Source organism: Aegilops tauschii, chromosome 5 (genome assembly GCF_002575655.3).
Source record: "Aegilops tauschii subsp. strangulata cultivar AL8/78 chromosome 5, Aet v6.0, whole genome shotgun sequence".
Lineage (NCBI taxonomy): Eukaryota > Viridiplantae > Streptophyta > Magnoliopsida > Poales > Poaceae > Aegilops > Aegilops tauschii.
Genome location: NC_053039.3, coordinates 227,955,178 through 227,972,069, shown reverse-complemented (window position 1 = coordinate 227,972,069; position 16,892 = coordinate 227,955,178).

Sequence of the window (16,892 nt, the reverse complement as noted above, 5' to 3'; positions counted from 1 at the left end):
AGAGTAAATTCAGTTAAAACTATTGTAAGTAGAGTAAAATTCAGTTAAAACTACTGTAAGTAGAGTAAATTCAGTTAAAACTACTGTAAGTAGAGTAAAATTCAGTTAAAACTACTATAAGTAGAGTAAAATTCAGTTAAAACTACTGTAAGTAGAGTAAAATTCAGCAAAACTACTCTAACTAGAGTAAAATTCAGTTAACTACTCTAACTAGAGAAAATGGCTTATGGTTAGAGCAAAGTTTTTGGCTGCCATGGCAGCCTTTCTATAAATGGTGCCATGGCAGCCATTTGTAGAAATGGTGCCATGGCAGCATTTCTTGTTTGGTGCCATGGCACCTATTTCTTGTTTGACTTGCATACTCTTTTTGTGTGTGTATATTCTTGTTATGGTACCATGGTGTACTCATCTTTTGTCATTGATGGCAGGAACACATAACTACGGATTTGAACTTGATGTCTCAAGAGGAAGAACATGAAGCTATTGATTTGAACTTGATGCCTCAAGAGGAAGACGATGAAGGTATTAATTTGAATTGGATCCCTGAAGAGGAGGAACCTCAAGTAGCAGGGAATGGAGCTATGGATTTGAACTTGATGCCTCAAGAGGAAGACAATGAAGTTATGAATTGGATGCCTCAAGAAGATGAAGGGGAACAGGATGAAGCTCAAGAGGAAGAGAATGAAGTTATGAATTGGATACTTCAAGAGAAAATAAGAGAATTATCAGATAAGGAGAGGCATGGTGTTTATTTTGCCTTGCTAGTAATCGAGCTCAGAGATGGGTCTGTTCAACCAGACGACAAGCTGCTAGTCTCAACCCTGTTGAACATAAGTGTACGATCTGTTGAAAGAATCTGGGAAGACGCCAAAAAGCAAATTGCCGATTGCAAAGAAGTAGATGGCTCAGGCAATAAGCCAGGAAGATCTAGCCGAAATAGAAAGGAGCTGGATCTAGCGAGGACCTAAACAATCCCACTGAATAAAAGAAGGACAATTCGATCTCTGGCACGGTCTATAGGTGTGGCCCGATCAACCCTACATAAGAGGTTCCAGTTGAATGAGCTCAACCGCATCACAAGCACTGTGAAGCCTCACCTCAAGCCAGAGAACAAGCTTTGAGATTGAAATTTTGTATGTCCATGCTCGATGACAATTCGATCTCAACTTCTCGGGCTATATTTAAGCCAATGACCAATATGGTTCACATTGATGAAAAGTGGTTTGACATGACGAGAGTGAAGAATAGTTACTATTTACTTCCAGGAGAACCTAAGCCCAAGCGCACCGTGTCAAACACTCACAGCATTGGGAAGGTAATGTTCCTAACAACTTTGGCCATGCCTCGATATAACAATGAGGGGGAGCTAACATTCGATGGGAAGATCGACATTTGGGCATTCATTGAAGAGACTGAGGCTGCAGACAAGTCAGAACAGAGCAAAGGGAACAAAAGTGTTGACATTAGTGAAAGTAACCAGGCCTGTGTGCAGAGATTACCTCATCAATAAGGTTATCCCAGCAATTCAGGATAAGTGGCCTGACGATGATGAGGGAGCAACAATATTCATCCAACGGGATAACGCAAAGCCTCATGTCCTTCCCAATGATGTAGCTTTTCGAGAAGCTGTGGAACAAATTGATCTTGACATCCGATTGCTACAACATCCCCCCAAATAGCCCTGACTTCAATTGTTTGGACCTCTGCTTCCATAACTCTCTCCAGTCTTTAACCGACTGCAGGTCACCTACAAACATCCAGGAACTGGTACAGGGTGTGGAAGAGGAATTATAGAACTATGATCCCCACAAGTTGCATAGAAGCTTTATCACATTAAACGCAATTATGTTTGAAGTTATGAAGGACAAAGGAGGAAATCAATATAAGTTGCCACACTTGCACAAGGATCGCTTTTAGAATGCTGGCATGGAAATAATCAGTGTATATTGCGACAGTCAGGTAGTTTTTGATACTAGGGCCATTATAGAAGAAATCGAAATTGCAATAGGAAAAGAAAATGAAAGGAAAGAATTAGCTATAGAAGGCAAAAGAAAGAAAAGTAAAGGGAAGGGGAGAAGTAGCAACAGAAGGGAAAAGAAATAAAAGTAAAGGGAAGGGAAGGGAAGAAGTGGCCAGAGAAAGGAAAAGGATGTAGTCAAGAAGGGACAAAGAGGCCCTTATGTCATGTAGTCAGGTAGTTGTTGATACCAAGTGCTCCTTGTGTATGTCTTGTGTATTCTTGTGTCAAGAGGGGACAAAGAGGCCCTTATGTCATGTCCTTGTGTATGCCTTGTCTAATCCTTGTATATCAACTCCTTGTTGGAATTTATTGGAATTTGAGCTATTTGGCTTAATTTAATTATCTGGGTTGTTTAGATTAATTGAATTATTTGGATTAATTTGGATTATTTGAATTAATTTGGGTTATTTGGATTTATTTGAATTATTTGAATTAATTTGGATTAATTTTAGTTATTTGAATTAATTTGGGTTATTTGGATTTATTTGAATTATTTGAATTGATTTGGATTAATTTTAGTTATTTGAATTAATTTGGGTTATTTGGATTTATTTGAATTATTTGAATTGATCTGAACTACTAGGAAGATGTATGGGGATATGGATGCATATGGCCAGTTGCAAGGAAAGGTTAACCTCTCACATCAATGCAGACCTTGGCTAGATGATGTGCTAGCAGAGTAAGGTCCAGCTCTGCTTGGCCATCATCTTCCTCTCTGCATGCCCATCCCTCTTGGTTGGTTCTCATCAGAAATGGCACCAAGATTAGAAACTGCAGCTGCTGGCAGTGGCACCACAGGAGGATTCAGCGATGAAGTGCCATATTTTGGTCATGTGCTCTAGTGCATAAGCCACAACCACAAGTACTCCTGCCACATGGCATTTTTCTTGGCAGGACAACAACATACAAGAAACATAGTAAAAACTTGGCACATGAGTGAAGGAAACATTACTGCATTCTACTCATACAAGATACTCAATGACAGTGAGATACCACTGGATAGATTTCTCACTGAAAACGTTTCCAATATTGCCTAAAGGACAAGAAACTTCGCTGGAACTAAAACAACGGCAGACCACTTAACAGCAGCAGATCACTTAACATGAGGGGTTTTAATCCCACGCTGTTATGAGAAATGCCAATGACGATGTGCTGTTTCTTTCTTTTATTGATTGTTGAAGGGGGCTGTTTCCTAGTTTCTGTTGGAAAATTTTGCATTGTGGACCGGTGTAGCAAGACTTCCAGCAGAGCTAAGCTGACAGCCTGATTTCTTGGCATTTCATGTCAGTATATGATTTAGCTTTGGTAGATTGTCTTTATGTTGCAATCCTTGGGTTTACAAGCATCAGTTTACTGTTGGTACAAAAGTGCTCAGTCAAATTCAGTTAACTGAATTTACCAAGTGTTAAATGTGTTACCTGAATTTGAATTCTTAGTGGAAACTGAATATTTTGCTATAGTCACTGATCAAAATTTAGTGGAAACAGAATTGATAATTAACATACAGCATGCAGAACATACGGTTTATTTTCAGTTTCAAAATGGAAAATACACTTCTTCAATACTCCAATTTTACAAACTAAAAATTTCACAAAAATGCACACTTGCGTGTGTCCCAAAATGCCCTACATTTTGAAGTAGTTTCTAGAGTACACTGAATCCCACCTACGTGTGTCCCAAAATGGAGTACATGTTTCAAAATTCCACAAAAATGCACAAAATGGAGTGATTCACAGATGAGTACAGTACTAGAATTTTCAGTTTTGACATTTTGGGGATTCAATCAAGCATCCTCACCTTCGCTCTGTTATCGTGAGAGCTTCTGCCAACTGCAGTAGATGAGGTTGACGGCCAGGTGGACAGTGGTGGTGGCTGCTGGGTGGCGAGGCGGGGACCGGCTTCATGGACGACGACGGCCTGCTACCTCTTGAGCTTGCAGTGGTTTTTCCCTTGAAGAGGAAAGGGTGATGCAGCAAAGTAGAGTAAGTATTTCCCTCAGCTTTTGAGAACCAAGGTATCAACCCAGTAGGAGACAACGCGCAAGCCACCGAATACCCGCACAAACAAACACCAACTTGCACCCAACACGACAAAGGGGTTGTCAATCCCTTCACGGTTATTTGCAAAGTGAGATCTGATAGAGATGGATAAATAGTAAAGTAATATTTTTGGTATTTTTGGTTTATGGAAGAGAAAGTAAAACATTGCAAAGAAAGTAAATAGGAAACTAAAATTGTAGATCGGAAACTTATATGATGGAAAGTAGACCCGGGGGCCATAGGTTTCACTAGAGGCTTCTCTCAAGATAGAAAATATTACGGTAGGTGAACAAATTACTGCCGACCAATTGATAGAAAAGCGCAAAGTTATGACGATATCTAAGGCAATGATCATGAATATAGGCATCACGTCCGTATCAAGTAGACCGACTCTTGCCTGCATCTACTACTATTACTCCACACATCGACCGACTCCTGCCTGCATCTAGAGTATTGAGTTCACAAGAACAGAGTAACCACTGGTGCGCGTCAGTGCTAAACAAACGGTTTTTAACCCCTTTCTGCGACGGCATTCGGAACCGTCGCCAAGTGAGTGTGGGCGTAGGGGGGTCCTTCCCACACGACCTAGAAACCGTCAGGGATATGCCCTCCTGGCACACACGCTCGGCAAAATGAGGTCGTGTGCGACCGGCAAGCACTCAAATACAGAAATACGTACAGTAGTGCTCAAAAAATACAATTATACATGTGAAATCATTTCCGGTCGTAAGTACATCCCACACAGTCAGTCACCGCTAAACGTTTCTGTTCGTATATACATCCCACACAGTCACTCCAAGGAAAACGTTTGCGCAAGGTGGCGTAACGCAAACAGTTTTCAAGAGAATGACGTGTGTGATTGTCCATTGATCCAACACGGTTTATTCCTATAAACTGTGTGCGTTGCCTGAGGTCATCGCCCACGGTGTTTTCTCATTAACCGTTTGCAATAGGAAAACCCAATTAGCAAGCTAATTGGCCAATTAGCGGGCTAATTGCCCTATTATTAACAATCCATTTACTAATCTAACTGACATTCATATTAAGCACATAATATATTCCATTTCCATATTAAGGAAGCAGGATTTCATAATCTAAATACATCGGAGTACAACATGATATAGCTTCAGCACTCAGCTACCCCATTACACAACTGCACCAGCAGCAAGTTTCACATGCAACATCTAGAACCTTTCGAAATTAGCATCATAGATGGTACATAGAGAGATGCATCTCATCTGGAAAACTGCTGAAGCGGAAGGCGAATATTGAGCCTTCATTCATGTTGAAGTTCTTTGCAACTTTAGGCCAGTGCCTGTGGATGATTGACCGTCCATCCTTCGACCTCTTCAGGAACACTTCAATATTGAACCGTGGGTGTTGTATGAAAACTTTCCTCGCCTCCTAACCACATAGGTGGTTTGAGAGGTAATCATCAGTGAACCCTGAAAACAAGGATGTGCATAAATATCTTCACTATATTGGAAATGGGGCAAAAGAATAAAAAAAGGCAAGGTATAATAGTTAGTACCATCTTGTAAACCTCAGTGCTTCCCATTGTTTCCCTGCAACATATATAAGGTAGTTAGTCATCAGGTTAAGTAAGGGTTCGCATGCTATCTGTAAAATATGTTGATGAAAAATAAGCACATTGCAGATTCATCAGATTAATTCAAGCCACATGGAAAACCCATTTATCCAAACCAAGCATGATTAAGAACTAGGAAATATAGCACTTGTATATGTTTCTCATGTATTAAGTGCAGCCAAATTCGATTTATTCCTCACATGGTATACAATAATAGAATGCAGCCACATCAATTGAACATCGCATTGCAGAATTGAACCAAGCAGTTAACTAAACACCACAACAAATGAACCAAACGTTAACTAAGCACCACATTGCACAATATAACATACTCCTAATAGAAGATCAGACAGTTAACCAAACCAAGCATGCTTAACAACTTGGAAATATAGCAATTGTATTTGTTTCTCATGTAATTAGTACAGCCAAATTCGATTTATTTCTCACATGGTATACAATAACAGAATGCAGCCACAACAATTGAACATCGCATTGCAGAATTGAACCAAGCAGTTAACTAAACACCAAAACAAATGAACCAAACGTTAACTGAGCACCACATTGCACAATATAACATACTCGTAATAGAAGATCAGACAGTTAACCAAACCAAGCATGCTTAACAACTTGCAAATATTGCACCCTGAAGAATTGAACATCACATTTGCAGAATTGAACCAAGCAGTTAACTGAACACCACATTGCATGACATATAGAACATATACACTATAGCAGAAGATTGCATGGTAAAAGTAGATAGCACAGTTCACTAGAATTTGTTAAGGAAAGGCAGTAGCTAGCAAAATGAACATGGGTCCTTATAGTAAACTAATAAGACAAGCTACTCCTCATTGTCGGAGATATCGATGATGGTTGGCTCCTTGGACATGGAAGAGGGCGAGGCCTCCGCGTCGTGGGTGCCCTCGTTGTAGTGGTGAGTTGCCTGACCCGCGCCGGGCACCAACCTGCTGGCTCTCGAGATGAGGTAAGCACGTGCACGCTGAGAAAACACCTCGTAGTCTTTGTCGAAGGCACCGACGATGGCCTCGAGAAAATGCCACGAACTGTCATTTAAAGCAGCCAAGCGCGTCGCGGCGTCGGCGTGCGAGGTGTCAACGATGGCCTCGACGGCGAGGTGCTCCTCCAAGATCTGGGGGTCGGCATGAATGGCAGCCACCGCGACCTCATCCGCGCGTGCGGCCGCGATTTGCTTCTCCGCTGCCAAATGCTCCTTGAGATCCTGGCTATACTACGTGCACCATGGCTTAGGCCGACGCTTATTTGGTGGAGGGGTCGGTGATTTGGGTGGAAGGTGTCGCGCTCGCGCCGGCGGTCGGGGCATCTTGGATGTGGAAGGAGGAGGAGGATGGGGGTCGGGTGTGGATTACCTGCCTGGATAGGCGAGGCCGAGCAGCGTGAAGGAGGGTCGCCAGCGAGGAGGCGGCACTGCAAGCAAGGATTGAAGGTTTCAACTTGGAAAGGAAGGCGGAAACAGGGGAAATGTGGCTTTTGGTAAGGGGGAGGGGGCGGGGAGGTAGCTATTTCCGCGGAAACCGAAAATTTGGAATCGCTTCAGCTAAAAAACTGGCGCGCAAAGTGTCATCAGACACGGTCCCTTATTCAGAGCGGGCTGTGGACTGTAGCCGTCGCACCTTCTCGCGTAAGCCGTATGCATACTATACTCCGACGGTGCTCCAAGATATTTTGTGCTGCATCTCACACGGTTGGTTATAATAAACTGTGTGGGATCTACTTGATTTTTCGTCTTGATTTGAATTACATAATGGGGTCACAACGGCCATGGACGGTGTTTGAGTTGCTAGACCTTTTATCTGCAGTGATCATAAAAGAATTGGAATTGTTCAGGGTTCGTTTGGACATTTTTATGCATTAAGTGAGTTTCAATGCATTTATGTGTTATTTCAAATTTGAGCTACATGCACATGCTCTAGTGCGTATAAATTGGTTGAAAAATCAAATCTTTTGTCCTTGGGTGCATGCTTAGATCTCATGCAAGAAATGGGAATGAATGTCAAACACCCTGGCACCGTCACTCGGCCGCAAACATTGAGATACCTGGTTTTTAAATTCTAGTAAATCCAAAACTCGTCTGAAATTCATGAAACTTGGCATGCTATCATGGAGTGGCATCAACATGTCGTGGTAAATTTTTCGTCCCATTTGGGGCAGGTTTGGGTATATTCTTCTCACAAACCAGAGCTTCTCACAACAAGCATGACGGTTTCGGTAGGGAACGCCCCACCTTTGGGGATGAAACGATATCCATTGCCTCTTATTGCTTTCAAAAAATTTCTCGTGTCAACATAGAACAACAGGAGTGTTGTGTTATTTTTTGTGATTTTTCGGGGTTCGTTTGGACATTTTTATGCATTAAGTGAGTTTTCAATTCATTTATGTGCATAATTCATATTTGAACTACATGCACATGCTCTAGTGCATATAAATTGGTTGAAAAATCAAATCTTTTGTCCTTGGGTGCATGCTTAGATCCCATGCAAGAAATGGGAATGAATGTCAAACACCCTGTCACCGTCACTCGGCCGCAAACATTGAGATACCTGGTTTTTAAATTCTAGTAAATCCAAAAATCGTCTGAAATTCATGAAACTTGGCATGCTATCATGGAGCGGCATTAACATGGCGTGGTAATTTTTTTGTCCCATTTGGGGCAGGTTTGGGTATATGCTTCTCACAAACCAGAGCTTCTCACAACAAGCATGATGGTTTCGGTAGGGAACACCCCACCTTTGGGGATGAAATGATATCCATTGCCTCTTATTGTTTTCAAAAAAATTCTCGTGTCAACATAGAACAACATGAGTGTTGTGTTATTTTTTGTGATTTTTCGGGGTTCGTTTGTACATTTTTAAGCACTAAGTGAGTTTTCAATGCATTTATGTGCATAATTAAAATTTGAACTACATGCACATGCTCCAGTGCATATAAATTGGTTGAAAATCAAATATCTTTGTCCGTGGGTGCATGCTTAGGTCCCATGCAAGTAATGGGAATGAATATCAAACACCCTGCCACCGTCACTTGGCCGCAAACATTGAGATACCTGGTTTTTAAATTTTAGTAAATCCAAAACTCGTCTGAAATTCATGAAACTTGGCATGCTATCATGGAGCGGCATCCACATGCCGTGGTAAATTTTTTGTCCCATTTGGGGCAGGTTTGGGTATATGCTTCTCACAAACCAGAGCTTCTCACAACAAGCATGATGGTTTCAGTAGGGAACGCCCCACCTTTGGGGACGAAACGATATCCATTGCCTCTTATTGCTTTCAAAAAATTTCTCGTGTCAGGATAGAACAACAGGAGTGTTGTGTTATTTTTTGTGATTTTTCGGGGTTCGTTTGGACATTTTAATGCATTAAGTGAGTTTTCAATGCATTTATGTGCACAATTCAAATTTGAACTACATGCACATACTCCAGTGCATATAAATTGGTTGAAAAATCAAATCTTTGTCCTTGGGTGCATGCTTAGGTCCCATGCAAGAAATGGGAATGAATGTCAAATACCCTGCCACCGTCACTCGGCCGCAAACATTGAGATACCTTGTTTTTAAATTCCAGTAAATCCAAAACTCGTTTGAAATTCATGAAACTTGGCATGCTATCATGGAGCGGCATCAACATGCCGTGGTAATTTTTTTGTCCCATTTGGGGCAGGTTTGGGTATATGCTTCTCACAAACCAGAGCTTCTCACAACAAGCGTGATGGTTTTGATAGGGAACGTCCCCCCTTTGGGGATGAAACGATATCCATTGCCTCTTATTGCTTTCAAATATTTTCTCGTGTCAAGATAGAACAACAGGAGTGTTGTGTCAATTTTCGTGATTTTTCGGGGTTCGTTTGGACATTTTTATGCATTAACTGAGTTTTCAATGCATTTATATGCATAATTCAAATTTGAACTACATGCACATGCTCTAGTGCATATAAATTGGTTGAAAAATCAAATCTGCGTCCTTGGGTGCATGCAAGAAATGGGAATGAATTTCAAACACCAGTGCACCGTTGATTGCCGGCAAAACATTGAGATACTTGGTTTTTAAATTCTAGTAAATCTAAAACTCGTTTGAAATTCATGAAACCTGGCATGCTATCATGGAAGGGCACCCGACATGCTGTGGTATTTTTAGTGTCCATTTTGAGAGAAGGTGCACTTAAATAATGACAGCCAACAAAGGCATTTTGAAAAAATAGCTGCCACTTTAATATCTCAAATGTTTGTATAATTCAAACCGTATGCGTTCTGTTAACCATTCATGTGACGCCACGTGTCTTGGTTTTAATGGCTATAGGAGGTGTCGTGTGGACAGCTGCTTGAATGAACGGGAGGCGTGCGAGTGCAGTCTGGTGCGCAGGATCACCGGGAAGCGTACAAGCTGTTCAACGCAGGATCTGTGCATCTCTTCAATGCAAACGGTTCAGATTACGGTATGCAAATTAAAACCAGACTTCAGCGCTAAGCCAAGAGACACTGCGATTCGTCAAAATATGCAGCTAAAAATCAATAGTACTATCTATTTTTTGCAACTAAAATTCAGTAATTAAGCATAGATTTCATTCATACTGATAAGCAGTCATTCTCACCGGAAAGCGAGACAGCCTTGGACCGCCGCCCGCCTTGCTCCCACTGGTCTATATTAATGGCATCGCTGAGCGGCCGCACCCCCCATCCTCGCCACACACACAATTCCTTTCTCTCCGCCTGCATCCTCGACGCTGCTCTGAGTCCTCAAAGCCGTTAGTGTACGAGGATGCCGCCGAAGTGCCCCATCAGAGGGAGTGGCGACGCTGGGGCTGCTGAAGCACCGGAGCACGACGTGAATATGGAGACAGAGGTTTCCGTCGCCGCCGCCTAGGTGGAGAACGAGGCTGCCAACAAGCGGAGGCGGGTCGAGAAAGAACCTCAAGCGACTCCAACAGGCCTAGACTTCATCAACAACCTCCCCGATGATATGTTGATAGTCATCATATCCCTCCTCCCAATCAAATATCAGGCGAGGACAGCCGCCCTTTCCCGGCGGTGGCGCCCCCTATGGCTCCGCACCCCTGTCGACCTCCTCGACGCCCACAAGCTCTGCCATGGCTATCGCCAAAGCTTGGATGTGTTCTCCCAGATCCTCGACAGTCACGATGGCCCAATCAAAGGCCTTATCACGGGCAAGTTCCGTTCCAATGGCAAGGACCGAGCCAAGCTTGACGAGTGGTTTCGATCCCCCGCCACAGATCAGCTCGAGAAGCTAAGTTATAATGATGGGCATATGTGCTTGCTGCCAACGTTCGCACTCCGCTTCGCGCCCACGCTGCGCCTCGCCAAGTTCATGAACTGCTATCCCCCGCTTAATGACGCGCCCGCTCTTTTTCTACCATGAATGAAGCACCTCGAGCTCGTCGCCGTCCGCATCCCAAAGGATGACATGGAGCACCTGCTCCACGGCTGTACTGCACTCGAGTTCCTTCATCTTCATGCGATGAATTGGTCGAGTACCTTGCACATCACCTCCAGGACTCTTCGGACTATTTATGTGTGTTGCTGGTGCTGCAACGAGAGAGCACAAAAGGTGGACCACAATATGGTCATCCAGGACACACCTTCACTTGAGACATTAATTGTAGTTGATCAACAAGGTCCAACAAGATTCAATGTCATTTCTGCGCCGAAATTGAAAGTGGTGGGCTACTCGTCTGTCAAATACTACAACTTTCAGGTACAACAGTCGCCTTATATACCTCTCCTTCTTGATATCAATGTTATTTCTAGTTTTGAAGATGTATGTTCATCTGTCATCCAGCGAAGCTTCACGCAGACTCTGGGCACAGTGAAGGTCTTGGCACTAGAATCTGTCGGCCCCAACCTGGACCAAGTTGTCAGTTGCCTGAGATGCTTTTCGTGCCTGAAGAAGTTGTATATCGAGGTGATGTTCCTTTCCTATTAAATGTTAACCATAAGGGAGTTCAATTTTTTGCACCTTTTCCCAAGTTTACAATGACAATGTACTACGACTTCTGAAGGAATTTTGGAGGATTTTAGGACATACACCCCCACCCCATATTGGTTGCTTCATTCATATGGTTACAATCGTCCATAAGCATTTCTCCTTTGGATTCATCTGTACAAGTTTTCTTAGGGAATTTTTCATCCAATCCAACCTCTTGTGAAGAAGGCTACATGTTTCTAGATTGTAATCAAATGCCCATGTTAATCATGCCAGATCGAAGATGGCACGTTGGTGCATTTTACAAATCCCGCAAACCAAATGGGCGTGTAGCAGTGTTCAAAACTGCATGTAGGCACTAACACGTTCTCTTCTTTTGTAGATAATAATAGGCCCGGAGGTGGATAATGTTTATAACGACAATCACATCGAATGCCTGGATCTGCATCTCTCAAATATTACTTTGAACTCCTACTAAGGGACCTTACCGGAGATTACACTCGCCAGGTTCTTTCTTGCCAGAGCAAAGGTGCTGAGGGTACTGAGGTTGAACATGCATTTAATTAGGAAAGATCAATGGTATGATTATCAGAGCCGGCAGGTACTGCGGAATGGAAGAGCCTCCAAAAATGCCAAACTTCATATTGGAAGAGCATATGGCAAAGCAATTGGAAGTCATTGCGTCAAACCCATACATGACTTGTCAGCGGTTGATCCCTTTTCAAAAATGACGTAGCTTGCAATGTTTGAATTTGGCCGTTGTAATCTTTGAATTTGAACCTTGCAATATTTATGGTATTTGTTATATTGAACCGTTTATGTTCTCTTGTCTCAATGCAAACAGTTCATCCGAGTGAACCGCATGTCGTACTCACACACCTTGATCTGGCTGACCGTTTCTTTTGTGTTGCCTAATCACAAAAAGTTCATCCGAGTGAACTGTATGCTGTACATCGCACACACCTTGATCTGGCTGATCGTTTCTTTTGTGTTGCCTAATCACAAACAGTTCATCCGAGTGAACCATATGCTGTACATTGCACACACCTTCATCTGGCTGCCCGTTTCTTTTGTTCCTCATCGAAAACGGTTAATTGAACTGAACAGTATGCCCTGAATCGCACACGCAACAAAAATCTGAACCGTGTTTGATGCATCCATCATTGCAAGTGTTATGCACCTTTTTGACGGTTTCTTACACCACCGTTTGCGATTATTGCATCACACACAGTTTCGTCAAAGGGTCTCTGATCGTAGTGTCGCGTTAGCAGCATCCTGCAGTAGTGAACGCATTAAGTAAGATGACATGATGTAGTGGGATAAACTCAAGCAATATGATGAAGACTCAATACAATACGTGTCGGTTCCCCTTCTGTCACTAGGATTGAGCACCGCAAGATTGAACCCAAAGCTAAGCACTTCTCCATTGCAAGAAAAACCAATCTAGTTGGCCAAACCAAATCGATAGTTCAAAGAGACTTGCAAAGATATCAAATCATGCATATAAGAATTCATAGGAGATTCAAATAATATTCATAGATAAGCTCATCATAAATCCACAATTCATCGGATCTCGGCAAACACACTGCAAAAGAGTATTACATCGAATAGATCTCCAAGAATACCGAGGAGAACATGGTATTGAGAATCAAAGAGAGAGAAGAAGCCATCTAGCTACTAACTATGGACCCGTAGGTTTGTGGTAAACTACCCACGCTTCATCAGAGAGGCAATGGTGTTGATGTAGAAGCCCTCCGTGATCGAATCCCCCTCCGGCAGGAGCCGGAAAAGGCCCCTAGATGGGATCTCACAGGTACAGAAGGTTGCAGCGGTGGAAAAGTGGTTTCGTGGCTCCCCTGGAAGGTTTTGGGATATTTGAGAATATATAGGTGGAAGAAATAGGTCGGTGGAGTCACGAGGGGCTCACAAGGGTGGGGGCGCGCCCTACCCCCTGGGCACGCCTCCCGACCTTGTGGCCGCCTCGTGGCTTTCCTGACATGCACTCCAAGCCCTCTGGATGTCTTCTGGTCAAAGAAAAATCATCGCGAAAGTTTCATTCCGTTTGGACTCCGTTTGGTATTCCTTTTCTGTGAAACTCTAAAACAAGGAAAAAACAAGAACTGGCACTGGGCTCTAGGTTAATAGGTTAGTCCCAAAAACCATATAAAATAGCATATTAATGCATATAAAACATCCAAAACAGATAATATAATATCATGGAGCAATAAAAAAATATAGATACGTTGGAGACGTATCACGGCCAGACGGCGAGGAGGGGGTCGATGAAGGGCAGTGCCAGCTCTGGCTCGCCACCCTCGGGGAAGGACGTTGTCGTTGGACAGGGCGCCGCTGGTGGAAGGCACCATCCGCGGATTGGAGAAGGGGCACCCGTGCTTCCCAGTGCTCGGGTCGAAGGCGTCCATGGAGGGGTGAGCTTCATGGTCGACGGAGAGGAGGTGATCCATGATGGATGCGGAAGGGGAGCAAGGACTACAGACAGTGGTCTCCAAAATTGAACCTTCGCGGGCGGCGGGCATAGGAAAACAAGGCGGCGAGCGAAGGGGAACGAGGCAGCGGGCGGAGGGGAGGGGAACGAGGCGACGGTGTGGGGAGGCGGGCGGGAAGCAATGCGGATGCGGTGTGGGGCGGCGGTGGCGGGGCGACCAAATCGGCCGTCGTCGGAGGAGACTGAGGAACGACGAGGACCGTGGGTTTGGTCGGGAGAACGACAAGGACTAAATTGCAAAAACGACCTCACGACAAGAATTACGAGACGGAGGGAGTGCAATAAAGAGACAACCATAAGGCCCCTGCCGGTTGCCAGATATCTTACAAAACATGATCATCTCATACAATAACGTATATCACATCATGTCTTGACCATATCACATCACAACATACCCTGCAAAAACAAGTTAGACGTCCTCTACTTTGTTGTTGCAAGTTATACGTGGCTGCTACGGGCTTCTAGCAAGAACCATTCTTACCTACGGCAAAAACCACAATGGTGTTTTGTCAAGTTTGCTATTTTAACCTTCTTCAAGGACCGGCCGTAGTCAAATTCAATTCAACTAAAGTAGGAGAAACAGACACCCACCAGCCACCTTTATCCAAAACTAGTTGCATGTCTGTCGGTGGAACCGGTCTCATGTGCGCGGACATGTAAGGTTGGTCTGGGCCGCTTCATCCTACAATACCGCCGAATCAAAATAAGACGTTGGTGGTAAGCAGTATGACTAACACCTCACACAACTCTTTGTGTTCTACTCGTGCATATCATCTACGCATAGACCTGGCTCATGATGCCACTGTTGGGAATCGTTGCATGGAAAAAAATCTACGCACATGCAATGATCTATCCATGGATATGCATAGCAACGAGGGGGAGAGTGTGTCTACGTACCCTCGTGGACCGTAAGGGAAAGCGTTTCTCAACGCGGTTGATGTAGTCGAACTTCTTCGCGCTTCAACTGATCAAGTACCGAACGCACGACACCTTCGCGTTCTGCACACGTTCAGCTCGCTGACGTCCCTCGCCTTCTTGATCCAGTAAGACGTCGAGGTAGTAGATGAGTTCCATCAGCACGACGGCGTGGTGACGGTGATGGTGAAGTGATCCTCGCAGGGCTTTGCCTAAGCACTACGAAAATATGACGGGTGGTGTAAACGGTGGAGGGGGCACCACACATGGCTAACACAATTGTCTCGTGTGTGCTAGGCGCCCCCCACATATATATAGGTGGGAGGGGGAGGGGAGAGGCCAAGGGGCGCCCCAAGTAGGACCGAATCCTACTTGGGCTCCTCCCAAGTCCCACCCTGCCATATATATCGGAGGGGGAAGGAAAGAGGGGGAAGGGGGAAGGAAGGGGGAATCATATTCCCTTTCTTTCCTTTCCTCCTTCCCCTTTCCTTCTCCACCTTGTCCGGCCCATATGGGGGGAGCACCAGCCCCTTGTGGCTGGTGCGTTTCCCCTGTTGGCCCATAAGGCCCATATCTTTTGCCGGGGATGCCCGGAACCCCTTCTGGTGATCCGATATGTACCCGGTACCCTCCAGAACACTTCCGGTGTCAGGATACCATCGTCCTATATATCAATATTTTCCTCTCGACCATTTCGATACTCCTCATCATGGCCGTGATCTCATCCGGGACTCCGAACAACATTAGGTCACCAAATCACATAACTCATATAATACTATATCGTCAATGAACGTTAAGCGTGCGGACCCTACGGGTTCGAGAACTATGTAGACATGACCGAGACACCTCTCCGGTCAATAACCAATAGCGGAACTTGTATGCCCATATTGGCTCCTACATGTTCTACAAAGATCTTTATCGGTCGAACCGTTATGACATCAAACGTAATTCCCTTTGTCCATCGGTATGTTACTTGCCTGAGAGTCGATCATCGGTATCTTCATACCTAGTTCAATCTCGTTTCCGGCAAGTCTCTTTACTCATTCCGTAATACAACACCTCGTGACTAACTCCTTAGTTGTTTGCTTGCAAGCTTATGATGTGTATTACTGAGAGGGCCCAGAGATACCTCTCCGATACTCGGAGTGACAAATCCTAATCTCGATCTATGCCAACTCAACAAACACCTTTGGAGATACCTGTAGAGCATCTTTATAATCACCCAGTTATGTTGTGACGTTTGATAGCACACAAGGTATTCCTCCGGTATCCGGGAGTTGCATAATCTCATAGTCGAAGGAATATGTATTTGACACGAAGAAAGCAATCACTAGTACAACGAGGTGCTATACAAACGGTTTTTAACCCCTTTCTGCGACGGCATTTGGAACCGTCGCCTAGTAAGTGACGGCGATAGGGGGGGTCCTTCCCACACGACCCAGAAACCATCGGGGATATGCCCTCCTGGCACACACGCTCGGCAAAATGAGGTCGTGTGCTACCGGCGAGCGATCAAATACGGAAATATGTACAGTAGAGCTAAATAATACAATTATACAGGCGAAATTGTTTCCGGTCGCAAGTACATCCCACACAGTCAGTGCCCGCTAAACATTTCCGTTCGTATGTGCATGCCACACAGTGGCTCCAAGGAAAACGTTTCCGTTCACAGGTACATCACACACAATTTCCCCCGTTAAATCGTTTGTGAAAGCGTTGCCATTGCACATGATGTTAACAATTTTATCGTTTGCGTTATTGAATGCATCACACACGGTGCGTAGAAGAAACTGTGTGGCAAAGGATATCCATCACACATAGTTTTTATGTGGTAAATGTTTGCGCCAGG